We start from the raw sequence: 12,937 nt of genomic DNA on the forward strand, positions 1-12,937 counted from the left end.
CTTATTTTTGAGTCAGGTCATGATCTCTCAGTTTGTGAGTTTGAGCCCCGCATCGGGCTCTGCACTGGCAGTGCGGAGCCTGCTTGGGATTCTCTCTCTCCTTCTCTCTCTGCTCCTCCCCACACTCTCTCTCTCTCTCAAAATAAATCAACTTAAAAACATAAAGTCTGTGGACTGACAGTATTACCCAAGACCTCATGGGGCTTTCACCTATACACTTGCTTTAAGAGACAAACGCATTTCCAACATTATGTGGAAATACGATACTGGCAAATCAAATGCCATGGGGGGCTCAGAGGTTGGTCAGGGCTGATTTTTAAAGCTTGTGATTAAATATTTGAAAAAATTTTGTTTGGGGATTAGCATACTTTCTTCCTAAGACATCCCCACCATTAGTTTGACTCTCTTTGTAATGATTTTTTTTAAAGAGGGATATACCTGTTCTGAACTACATAACTGGTCTTTACTTTATGCTCCTAGGAATATACTAATTTGCATATCGATGCCAAGAATATAAAGATAAATTACTTCTTTCAGAGCACTGGAGAGCAAGGCCCACCTCAGTAATGTTCCACAGAATCCCCCCCCCCACCCAGTTCAGCATCAGTCATCCTGTGAGCACTCCGTGCATATTAATTGGTGATAATTGAAAAATAACACCCATCATCCTTAGAGAAGGATATCGCCTCAGCTGATTGCACTTTTATACATAGGTTGTTCTTATTACGTAGAGTCACTAAATAATCAGATTGTCGTTATCACACTCAGTACTACCACTAATATATAGTCTTTTTTATTTTATTTTACTTTATTTTATTAAAGTTTATTTTTATTCCTTTTGAGAAAGATACAGAGCTCAAGCGGGGGAGGGACAGAAAGAGAAGGAGACAGAATCCCAAGCAGGCTCCACGCTGTCAGTGCAGAGCCCGATGTGGGGCTTGAACTCACGAACCGTGAGATCATGACCTGAGCCGAGACCAAGAGTTGAGACACTTAACCAACTGAGCCACCCAGGCGCCCCTAATATATGGCGTTTTATTCATTCATTCAACAGCCATGTTCAAGGCAATATGGTGGGGATGTAAATATGAAAAAAAAATGAGCCCTATTCTCAAGAATCTTACAATTTACTGTGTTTGTGGGAGGGTGGAGATGTATATAAATAAATACGATACACGGCAGAATGAAGCAATTGCTGTACACACACATAGACACACACACACACCCTAGCACTGTGCCTCACACATAACATGTTTTGTAAGTGTAAAATGATTGATAGGATAAATAAACCTGCTGTAAAGATGCATAGAAGAAATGATTCATTTTGATGCCTGTCCAGGGTTTTCAGGACGGAAAAGCTTTATAGAGGAAGTAACATTTACATAGAAATTTCAAAGTGTGAGTGGTGTTTTGTAGATAAAAAGGAGAAGGGCAGTGTAGGTTGAGGAACCAGCCTGAGCAAGCCTGGGAGGTGTGATGGCATGCCCCATGCTGGGCCAATGTGAGTGGTCCAGTGAGGAAGGGGACACTGTGGGACACCTGGAAATCGGGCACTTGATTATGGGTCTTTGATGTCATCGTGCTTAAATGTTTGGATTTTTTATTTTTATGGTGGGGAGGGTAAGAAAGGAGTAGCCAGTGAAGATTTAAGTAGCGACTTGATGCTATTACATTTATTGTTTATTATGTTTATTGCTTCTGAGTGCTCCCCAGAGCTCACCCCAGAGGTGAGGCTTCTTGTCTGCTTTGTTCACTTACGTATCCCAAGGGCCTAACCCGGTGCCTGGCACACTGTAGATCCTCACCAGATGATTGTTGAACGGGATCCTCCCAGGGCTTTAGGGATTTGTTTCTGGGAATGATATGAAATTAAGGGAATGAGAGGATTTCAGGCAGGAGAGTCAAGGTAGAAAGTTTTTCCAGAAGCTCGAGTGGATACCTGTGAGGCTGAACTTGGGAGACACTCAGAAAGGAAAACTGGACGTAGGAGGGCTGAGGGTCAGACGCATCCTCTGTATGTTAAAAAAATCAGTGACCGGCTGGGACTGCTCCGAATTGAACTGAGGCCCAGACATCTGCGGGTAGGACTTGCCTCCTGCTGGGGGAAGGGGTGTTGGGCTGGGGCGAGGCCGAGAAGAGAGAGATAATGGCTTTGTTTTTGGAAAGGTTGAGTGTGACGTGTCTTTGGGAAGTTCATGTGGACGCTGGCTTGGAAAGGTTAAGTTTGAGGCGCCCTTGGGAAGTTCATGTGGACATTGGCTTAAAGGGACACTTGGGCTGTAGACCTCACTATGGGACAGGAGGACTGGAATGAGAGGTATGGGAGTCACTGGGATCCAGGTAACAAGTGAAGTAAGGGAGTGATGGCCTAAGTTTCATGGGGAAGGAGCTGAAGGATGGGAGACTGAAGGAAGTTTGCATTGAATGGGCAACAAAGTCAAAAGCCCGAGAATTGGTGGGGAAGTTAGGATGAAAATTAGAGCAAAGGGTCAAGGAAGTCACAAGAGTGTTTTCTGATTGAGAATGGGAGCAAAGAACTCAGTTTGGTGGAAAACCAGGCAGGGTGAAGCCTGGTAAGAGCCCATTGGATTGGACAGCCCAGAGTACTTACAATTAAAACAAAAAACAAACAAACAAAGACGGTATTAGTAATTTCGGTGGAATGGTGGAGGCAGAAAACATCTCAGGACGTTGAAAATGTTGGATGAGAAAGTAGAGTTCAAATGTAGACAGCTTTTTAAAGAAGTTTGGCAGTGAAGGAAAAGAAAGAAGGGGGTTTATTTAGTTCCAGGGAAAATCAGTTGCTGAAAGACATTGTATTTTTTATGAAGGGAAGTATGTTTGTGAGGCAGTGGGAAGGAAGCTGTTAGGTAAAGACTTAACAATCCAACCCTTGGTTGTTTCTGTAATACAGGAAACGGATTGTGATTCTGAGAAAAGCGAAGACGTGCTTTCATCTACACGTAAAATAACACATCTGAGCACAATTTTAATGGGATAATGTCAAACACGATGCATGTGTAGTCTTACTAAGAGTGATCATTTTGGCAGTCTCCGATCTTTTTCTACAGAGAGAGGGCTGCTTTCTGTAAATGCTGTGAGGTCGAAGAGGCAGTGACGTCACCGTGTCTGTGCCTGTCTCACCGTGGCCTGGTGATGGCTGTGTAGTCCAAAAAGGATGAAAATCAGGTCACATGGAGCGAGCACCTGAGAGGCCTAGAAAATGTTGGGAATCCTAGATGTTGAGGTACTTTGGAAGGTTACTGGGTCTTTCACCTTGTCCTTTAGATGATTCTCGTGAGAAGTATTCCAGAACTAAAATATCCTGCCCAGTGCTTATGTGCCTGGAACCTACCGTGCTAGCGGTAACAGTTCATATGGGAGAGGATCTCATAGAATTTTATGTGATTGTTCTTCCTGTGTTTGGACTCCCTAGAGAGTAGAGTTGGCATAGAAACAAATGGGAAAACGTTTTTTTCTTTTTTCTTCTTTAACCGAATAATATGGCCAAATAGAAGCAAGTAATTTTTTTTTTTAATCCCTTTCTTGAAAGTTGAAGATCTTGTCACGTATCATCAGAGTGCTGGCATAAAATCAGTGTTAAATAAACACGGAGTTGACTGAAATGTGAGCAGAGAACTCTGTACATTTCAAGGCCCTTCTCAGTCCAGAATCTGGAGACCACCGTGTTACGCTGAGAAACAGAAGTTGACAAAATATCTAATGGTAGGAAGGTGGGTGAATAAACCATGCTGTGTCTCTAAATTCATCATGTACTGTGATTTAGCAGATTCGAAAGCATGGAGGAAACCCAATAACATGTTCAAGGGAAAATCCAGGATGCAAATCTCTATGTAGTGTGCTACGAGTTTTGTAAAATTAAGCGTCACACATAAAGATACGTTTGCATGAAAAAAGACCGGAGAGAATATTTTACCCCAGAAACTATGATGGTCATCATCTTTGGTGATGGGATTACGAGTGATTATTATTTTCTTTGTTCCGTTTTTATGCACTTGCCAACTTTGATGTAACGAGTATACTTTATTTTTATCATCATAAAAGTTATTTAAGCCTAAGCTTAGATATCACGAAAGTGTAATTGCACATGTACTTCCTCATATGTGTCTTTCCGTTTAATTTTCATCTGAATGGGATCTGGGTTTGGGGGGCCTAATTTAATAACTCCTGTGGGCTTGCGTTTACAACCAAATCTCAGTATGAACCAGAACAGGTTCTGTTTGGACTCTGGACCATAGCAATTCAGAACTGGCCTGCTGACCAGAAGTTTCCTCGTGGGTGAAATGGATGGGCACCGAGATCGGGGAGATGGTGGTGCTGCTCATGGTCTTTTGGACTTGGAAGGGGCTGCCATAACTCCTGCCCTCCTGCTCCTCTCCCCACTTCTCCTCCTGATCTCACTTTCTTTCCCTTCCTTCTCTACCCTTCCCCTTACTCCTCCTTCTCCTCCCCTCCTCCTCCCCTTCCTTCTCCTCCTGCTCACCCTTCTTGTCCTCTGCCCTTCTTACTCCTCCCCGCCCTCCTCCTCCTGCTTTTTCTTCTCTTGCTCTCTCTACTCCTCTTCCTTTTCATCCTCACCGCTTCCTTAATGGCCAGGTGCTCCGTTTCCGTGCTTGAACCAATGCGCTGGAGGATGAAGAGTTCCATCATGGCTCAGGAGGAGTTCACGGGCGTTATTGATAAGAGGCACCAGGAACCAGAAGAAAGGCAGAAATGAGCATTTTGACTTTGGCACCCAGATGAGGCCGTTTAAAAAATTGATTGAGAACCCAGGACTGTTTGTGGTGACGGACGTGTTGTGTCTGTTGACTGTGGGGGTGGATACACGAGCCTGCACATGCGTAACCTTGCATAAGATAAAGACATGCCTGCATATACTCGAATGAGTAGAAGTAAAGCAAGAATTCTGAGTAAGATTCGCGATTGTATCAGTGTCAATATCCTGGCTGTGATATTGGACGCCGTGCTATAGTTTTGCAAAATGTGGCTGTTGGGGAATCTGCATAGAGAACAAATGCTATCTCTCTGTGTTATTATTATTTTTTTTACAACTGCACGTGAATCTACAATTATCTCAAAATAAACATTTGATTAAAAAATAAAAAGTATGGGTGAGCCATTCATGTCGTGAAGATCCATTGCCCATGTAGCTCAGGATTCTGCTCTGATAGTAAACACAAAGGATTCCAAGCACGTATCGATTAAGAAATCATTATGTGTTAGGCACTACGCTAACTAGGCACTTGACGTGCATTATTCCCTTTCATTCAGTCCATCAACCTTATGATAGGTATTGCTGTCCTCATGTGACCTATAAGGAAACTGAGGCTCAAAAAGTTCAAATGCCAGCTAGTACTTGCAAAGTAAGGAGCGAGCACAGGCAGTGTGATTCCAGAGCATGCACCCTTCATCACTAAGCGACACTCCCTCCGTGTTCTGTCCAGGAGCATGTTGGCCGAGAATGATATTTAACTCAGAGCGGGTAGGGGTGCCTTGTCTCCTCCCAGCCGTCATTTCTTTGCATTGATCCTTCAGGGCCTATTCCCCTGTGGGTTTATCTAAATTCTTACTGCGGTTATTTATATGACCAGTTTTACTATCTCTAGTTTACTGTCTCAGTTTTACTGTCAGTCAGGTTTATGCACTGCTGTGTAGGTATGTCTTTTTGAATTGATCTCTTTCTCTGAGGTTTCCGTGGGAAACTCCTTACTCCCTTTCCCCCCCGCTAATTTATTTACCAAGATTGGATGGGGTTTGTCTCCGTCATCTGTTAGTGCAAGGCATGTGATCGAATACGGATGAATCCTGTTAGCCCAGAACTGGGAGAAGGTGGCAAGGTTGGGAGGGCCTGGAAACTGGTGCCAGGGCAGAGCCTTCTGGATCGAGGGCTGTGGTTAAGCCCCTGTAGCTGAGAGCAAAGAAGAGAATTTAATGAAGTAGGAGCGCTGGAAGGCAAGAGACAGAAAAAGTCAAGACCCAAACAAGGCTAACTCTGGGACCAGCACATCCAAAGGAAGCAAGGCAGTGGTAGGAGAAGGAAAGGAAGAGAACACATCTAAGGTCGAGAGGATGACAGTGTTGAGGAGTCTTTCTCCCCAGCTGGAATTGTCACGTATGCTTCCCGCAAGGAACGGCCAGCTCCAGGACACTGACGGCAACAGGCGCCACCCAGCTGTCTCTGGCTCTGAGTTGCTCTTAAGACTTTAATCACCGGCCCTCAAATGTCCTAACACGATGTGTGACTTTTGTTACTTCTGCGGGGGAAATGGCCTCTTTTCTGCCACGTAGAAGCTGGAAAGGACCTTAGGTGTTTATGGCCTGGTTTGGAGCAAATGCAGGGGTTATGAGTCATTGTCTCCTATGATCGCTGGGAACATGTGCAGAGAGAAGGCTGGCGAGTGGGGAGGGCTGCTGGCCTCATGCACGCCAGCTCTGTCTGTGCCTGCCTGCCTGCTTCCACGGGATGCTTTGTACAGGCTTGAGAAAGAATTGGTTGGCTAGTTAAAGTTAGCTCTACAAAGATTGCCTTACAGAGAAAATGAAAGCGAATCTTCACAACTAGTCACAGGGGAGAGAGGTCACGGCAGAGGGAGGAGCAGGAGATGATGTGGGGAAAAAATTAATGAGAAAGAGCACTGGGCACGATAACAGACTGACTCGAAAAAGAGAAGAGAGAAAAGGATTCCGCCCTGGGATTGGCTAAGTTGTGTGAAATGTAAAGATAAAAGTTAACACAGTCATCCTCTTAGAATCGGGATATATCTGCACCTCCTGCTTTTCTCCTCCACCCCCCTTTCCAGGTTTAGCCTGGAAACCCAAGAGCCTTAGGGATGTGAGATGAAGAGAATAGAGGTGCCTGTTTGGGAGGGAGTGAACTCCACTCATTATGGCGATATTGATCAAGTGCAGTTGGGAGCCATTTTCCCCACGGGACCTCATTACCCACATCATTCTTAGAGTCAGTGTCCCAATCTGGTTGCCACTGGCATGGCACCCACCCCTGTTGGACATGGGCCGAATGCAGAGTGTCCGTTAGGAACTTGTCCCTGGTGAGCAGGGCCTCAGCTGGCCCATAGAAGAGGTGTGGCGGGTAGGAGTGAACAGTTCCGGAAACAGCTAGTGTGAGTTCTGTAGGGAAGCAAATTTTGTCAAGCCAAGATAAGCCTCTTTGGTATATTGATTGTTTTAAGCTGGTTATTTTTAAGAAAAAACAGACACAAGAGAAAGTCTTAAAACTGAGTAGAAATTACTCTTTTGTAGGAGACATTGACTTGTATAAGGGAAATCTCCCATCTGTAAGGGTGTCTCCCTCCCTGTACCAGGAAGAGGGGCTTGAGTCATCTCTAGAATTTCTTATCAGTGGGGAAGGCAGTGAACTTAAATCTGCATAAAACATTACCTGTGTTTCCTGTGCTTTCCCTGGTAACTTCCCCTGACTGACTCCCCACCCCAATATCCTCCTTTGTCTTTAGTGAAAGATGGTTTTCAAGATGATGGCTTCAGCCATTTCAGGAATTACTCAGTTTTCCTGGGTGTCCCATGTATACAGTAGGTATACATGTTATTAAATTTTGTTTGCTTTTCTCCTGTTACTCTGTCTGGTGTCAGACTTTTTCCCTTTTTATTTTTTATTTATTGAAAAAAAATTTTAACATTTACTCATTTAAAAATTTTATTATTTTTTTTTTAGTTTTTATTTTTTAATATAATTTATTGTCAAATTGGCTAACATACAGTGTGTAAAGTGTACTCTTGGTTTTTGGGGTAGATTCCCGGGTTCATCACTTAACCTACAACACCCCATGAGTTAGAAGATCTTGAAAGGTAAAGGAAAATTTCCTCCCCAACAGTGCTACAACGTATTTCTTCTTCCTTTGATGTGAAAGATTCCCTACACAAAAGCCACTGTCAGCTGCAAGAACGTGGTAATAAGTTGGTTTTTTTTTCCCCTGCCGAAGTAAAGCAATTACTATAGACTGTGCAAACACCTAAGTGACCCCAGTGGTAACCAGAGCAATTTGCTGTGAAGTTGGCTTCCACTGAAATAGCAAAACATTCCATGGAAGTCAGCCTTGACTCCAGATTGCAGACACGGAGGAGGGTCCCTTGCTCTTTAGCTCTATAAGGAGAGCTGAACCCTTGGAGGGAGACAGGGGGCCGGGAGTTGGGGTGGAGGGGGTGGAGTGCAAAGCAGAGCAGTGGAACGTGGCAAAAGGTTGCAAAACAACTTTGTGCCAAAGACCTCCAAGTTGCTGGGAGGTGTTTGGCTCCTCCCCAGGCTGAGCACTGTCACCCCTAGGGATGTGGGTCTGTCGGAGGGCATTGTGACCATTTGAGAACTGCGGCAGCCTCCACGATCATAGGAGACGTGACAGAATTCTGCCTCCCAAATGGGGACTGCTTACTGCTGCTGTAGAATCCTTCGTTTGCCGAGCAGTTGTCCACATGTTTGCAGAACTGCGCCGAGGGCTTGGGGTAACGCACACATGGTAACTAACCTAACGCCCCCACTCGCCTACCCCGGTCCCAGTCTCTTACATGCCCTCACTCCCTAGCTTAGCAGCTGTAGCAAATTACCATCCCATCAGGTAGAGCAATCGCTGAATACTTTAGAAAGCAGAGCTTCCACTGAAGCCATTTAGCGGAAGCATACCATGTTTAGGCACATGCTGGCGGGGGTTGCCGTATAAATACTTAGATCATTCTATTCTTAATAGTGGTCTGCAGACCAGCAGCTGTCAGCATCACCTGGGAGCTTGTTCGAAATGCAGAATCTAAGGCTCTCCCCCGGACCCAGTGAATCAGACATGTGTTTTAACAAGATCCCAGGTGATTCAGGTGCACATTGAAGTCTGAGAGGTACTGCCTTAGATGTCTTCAGTGCCGCTTCTCACAAAGGCATAACTGTGGAGCAACTTTGTCTTGGAATCAGCCTTCAATCCAGACCCAAGCTCCATTACCTAATGATGTTGATCAAGAAACTGTTGGGGCGCCTGGGTGGCTCAGTTTGTTAAGCATCAGATTCTTGATTTCGGCTCACGGTTCATGAGATCAAGCCCCACATAGGGCTCTGTGCTGACAGTGCAGAGCCTGCTTGAGAGTCTCTCTCTGCCCCTCCCCCCAATAAATAAACATTAAAAAATACTGAACTTCTCTGAGACTCAGTTTCTCCTGTATAATATCACAAGAGACGGTTGTGACAGTTCATTGAGCTAATGCATATCAAGTGCCTGACAGTGCGAATGGTTTAACTAGCACTCTCCCCGCTACCTGTCTTCTCATTAAAGGGATTTTATACAAAATACCTTCTCCCCTGTCCCTAAAAGGCTAGCTGTTATAGAAACTGGTGTTCTCAAGTGTTATGAGAGGGTTACAAAGAATTTCACTTTGGTTGATCGATCTTACCTCTCTTAAACTCAGCCAGGCTTTCACAGAAGTCTTTTTCTAAATCATGTCTACTTCATAATTAAAGGCAGATATCGGCTTATTTCCTGGTCTGTTGAGCCTGTATTAGAACCGGGAATCCAGAACGTTTCATATTTCCTTTTCCCTAAAGTGGACTGTGGTGCAACTGCTCGGGCTTTGGGCTTCAACAGTCTTGGGTCCAGACTCTAGCCCTGCCATTTACCACAGTATGACCTACAGGGGCTGTCACATCCCTGTGAACCTTTTTTGTGTGGAACATGGAGCTGATGAGTCTGTATCTCATAGGATCATTGTGAAGAATAAGTGAAAAGTCATACATAGCACATAGTAGGTGTTCCCATATGCACCTATTTCCTCCTCTTTTGTATCTAGAAATAACTCTACGCATTTTGGGGGATGATTAAACTAACATTTATTCTAGAACATCACTGGAAAAGGGAAGTTTGAATGTCTGGGACACATGCATAATTTTTTCTCCTCTTTTACACGCTGGCCACTTTAACATCACGGCTAATGTTACGTTAGACACTGCAGCCCAAACGGCATAGTGATGCATTGGTCTTACGACTCGTTTTAATAAAGTAACTTTGAAATGTTACCTACTTTTACATTTACAAACTCGTTCCAACTTAGTCGTTGTTTGATCTTTCTAACTTATTCAAAAGGTCTCTTTGTAAGTTATCTTTCCTCTGTAAGCCTTGTGATGGCCTTTGGCCAAAAGCTATAAAATTCTGACCTTGGAAAATCTCTATTAATCACTTTCGCTCATGTCATGTATGGTTCATCTGTACCCACCAAAATACTGTATTTCGGTGTCTCAAAATACTGTATTTCGGTGAGGCAGAATTGAATATTAATGTGTTTTATAGGTAGATAAATAAGGTAGGGAAAAGATAGAGAAGGGAGGGCAAATAAGTGAACGGTAATAAGTAGAATAAGGGGAAAATATTCAGAAGTGTAATTAAAGATGAAAGATGCCTTCATCTGAGCTTTTTAAGGAAGTGGAAAAGTCAATGAGTCTGAGAAACTTGGCTGGGCTATCTATTCTAGTAGATTGGAAATTGAAAGATGAAAGAAAGCTCTTCTACCCAAAGCAGTGAAACAGCGGAATCATATAATATTATGAAAAGGAGGACCCATGAGGGATCTTCCAGTCTTTTTTCTTTATCTTGAGACATGTTCACACTTAGTTCCAGACAGATGAGAACCCATTTTCGCTTTTAAACAATGCTAGGAAAAGATATTCCGTGGTCCCTCAATTGCAATCCACATCAAACAATTTTGAATGTTTGTAACAATTTCCAGTCACAGAGAGCTAGTCCTGAAGTCTAACTTAAATCTGTTTCTTGCTTAACAATGATTTTTATAGATCATGGACTGCTAAGGGCTGGGGTTTTAAAAATGCCATTCTAGAGCATTTGCACTTCTGATGCAGTAAAGTTGCCAGTCTCTTGGGATAGTGTGTGTGTGTGTGTGTGTGTGTGTGTGAAAGAGAGAGAGGGAGAGAGAGAGGGACAGGATTTCTTTTTGTTACAACCACTTTAAAAGCTCTGTAAGGTATATTGCAAGCACCTAACAGTTTGTCATAAATGTAACTCAAGTGATTTTATACACACCTTCCTAGTATTTATTTTCCTCTACTATTTCTTGAACAAATGACTTTCTTAGATTTACGACTCATTTTCTGCAAGCTTCAAGTAGATAGTTTTAAATGTACCATACCATATTTGAAAAATCAATATTCATAATTTAATGAATTTCAATTTTATCTATTCTCAGTCTTAGTTTTTACCAAACTGATGAGGCCTGACTTTCTCCATCTATTCCAGAAGTTCTTCAGAATCAAATAGCCACATGCTCTGTTGGAATTCCTTCTATTTTTTCTGCACGCCATTCTGTCTCATTTTCTAGCTCATCCTTCCCTACCTCAACGCAAAATTGGAGTTCTTTAGGACTCAGCCCTTGCCTATTGCTGAACACTCTGCTTTTATCTCCACTGGTGATCTTATCCACTCTCTTGATTTCCATTGCAACCCCAGTGCCTACAAATGGTAAGGCTATACCTCCAGCCCAGATAGTTTTCTGAGCTCGAGAGCCATATGTATTATCCGTCTACTGAAAATGATCATTTGTATAGCGCCCAGATGCTGAAAGTTCACGCGACCCAAACTGGATCTGCATTTCTTCCTTTACCTTTCATGCCGCTTCCTTCTGCTTCCCCAGCCACGATAAATGACACCACCCATTGTTCACAATAGCCCAGGCGTCCATCAGTAGATGAGTGGGTAAACAAAACATGCTGTCTACATCCAGCGGAATGGTATTCCTCCTTAAAAGGGAAGGAAATTCGACACAACGTGGATGAACCTTGAGAACATTATGCCAAGTGAAAGAAGCCAGACACAAAAGGACAAATGCTGTGTGATATTCCACTTCTGTGCGGTGCCTAGAACAGTCAGAACATAAAGGCAGAAAGTAAAGTGATGGCTGCCAGGGGTTAAGGGGAAGAGGGGAACAGGTATGGGGAGTTACTATTGAATGGGTACAGAGGTTCACTTGGGGAGGACGAGAAAGGTTCTAGAGGGGATGATCATGTACTGTTGTGAATGTACTTAATGCCATTGAACTGTCCACTTCAAAATAGTTACCATGGTAAATTTCATGGTATGTGTCTTAGCCACGATTTTTAAAAGACAAAAAAAGTAAGGGAACATGTGAAAGGACACCACAGAGACCAATCAGCCGAGTCCTGAATGTGAAACATACTTTAGGTTCATGCTGTAGGCCATGTTTCTCTTGGGGGAAAGAGGGAGGGACCATTACGGAATAGAGGAGGCCTGAGAGACAGAAATTAACTAATTAATTTAAAAAATCAGTAAATAGGAGTGCCTGGGTAGCTCAGTCAGTTAAGCGTCCGACTCTTGATTTTGGCTCAGGTCATGATCTCACAGTTTCCTGAGTTCGGGCCCCGCATTGGACTTCGTGCTGACAGTGGGGAGTCTGTGTGGGATTCTCTGTCTGTCTCTCTCTTTCTCTGTCTCTCTCCGACTCTCACTGTCTCTGTCTCTCTTGAAGTGAATAAATAAACTTTTTTTTTTTTTTTTAACGAATAAATAACACCATCCTCCACCTAGGCTCTTAAGTCAGGGACCTGGAGGGGTGCCTGGGTGGCTTAGTCGGTTGAGCGACCGACTTCGTTCGGCTCAGGTCATGATCTCACGGTTTGTGAGTTCGAGCCCTGCGTCGGGCTCTGTGCTGACAGCTCGGAGCCTGGAGCCTGCTTCGGATTCTGTGTCTCCCTCTCTCTCTGTCCCTCCCCTGCTCATGCTCTGTCTCTGTCTCAGAAATAAATAAATAAATATAATAAAAATTTTTTTTTAAAAAACTCAGGAACCTGGAAGTCATGCTTGAATCCTTTTGCCCCATATATCCACCCATATGTGTTTGCACATGTATTCTGCTCACGGGAAATCCCCTGGCTCTGACTTAG

General features: G+C 43.7%; 1 protein-coding gene across 5 annotated transcripts in view; it reads left to right on the forward strand.

Annotated features, from left to right (window-relative positions):
• The window catches only part of ASTN1 (astrotactin 1), a 300,263-nt gene that overhangs the window by 50,662 nt on the left and 236,664 nt on the right, over positions 1-12,937 (forward strand). The gene's annotated exons all lie outside the window — the stretch shown is intronic.

This window comes from Puma concolor, chromosome E4 (genome assembly GCF_028749965.1).
Source record: "Puma concolor isolate L17-30 chromosome E4, mPumCon1.1.hap2, whole genome shotgun sequence".
Lineage (NCBI taxonomy): Eukaryota > Metazoa > Chordata > Mammalia > Carnivora > Felidae > Puma > Puma concolor.